Raw genomic sequence first — 666 nt, forward strand, 5'->3', positions numbered from 1 at the left:
CGCTCCGCCGTCTGTCGTCCGTCCGTCCGTCTGTGTGTCCGTGGGCCGCACCCCTGTCCGTGCCTCACCGCTGCCGCTCTGTCTCTTGGTCTTGCAGTGCGCTCTCTAGGCCCCAGCCCACCTTTAGGAGCAAAGCCCCTTAGAAGCTCGCAGGTACCCGGCGTGGGGCGCGGGGCGCAGCGCCCACCCGCATGCTCGGGCGGCCATTAGCATCCGTGACTCCTGGCAGCCTGTGGGGACTGCCCGCTCATGTGACATGGATCGTGACGGGGACTGGGTTCCGGGTGCCTCGGGCCATCGTCAGCCGCAGAGCAGCATTTAGAAGCAGGTCCAGGACTGGCCAGGCCTCCCGTGGGCCCCTCCGCCTCGCCTGCCCGTGTCCCGTCATAGCTGCAAGCTCTCCCCGCACCGCACCCTCTCCCGCCTCCCTGCTCCGCACCCCTCGTTTGTCCCCTGTGTGCTCCTGACTCCTGGCGCCGGGTGGGGCGGTCCCAGGGACCGGTGCTCTGAGCTTGAATCCTGGACCTTCTTCTAAATGGCTTCCCAGCCGCCGTGGACCCACTGCTTTGCGTTTGGGACCTTGAATCCGGAAGCTGATTCAAGTGCTGGCCGCTCCAGCGCCGCTGCCCGAAGGGCCCATGTCCTGGGGTCTGCATGTGAGGACCC

The sequence above is a fragment of the Myotis davidii genome, unplaced genomic scaffold (genome assembly GCF_000327345.1).
Source record: "Myotis davidii unplaced genomic scaffold, ASM32734v1 scaffold586, whole genome shotgun sequence".
In the NCBI taxonomy this organism is placed as follows: domain Eukaryota; kingdom Metazoa; phylum Chordata; class Mammalia; order Chiroptera; family Vespertilionidae; genus Myotis; species Myotis davidii.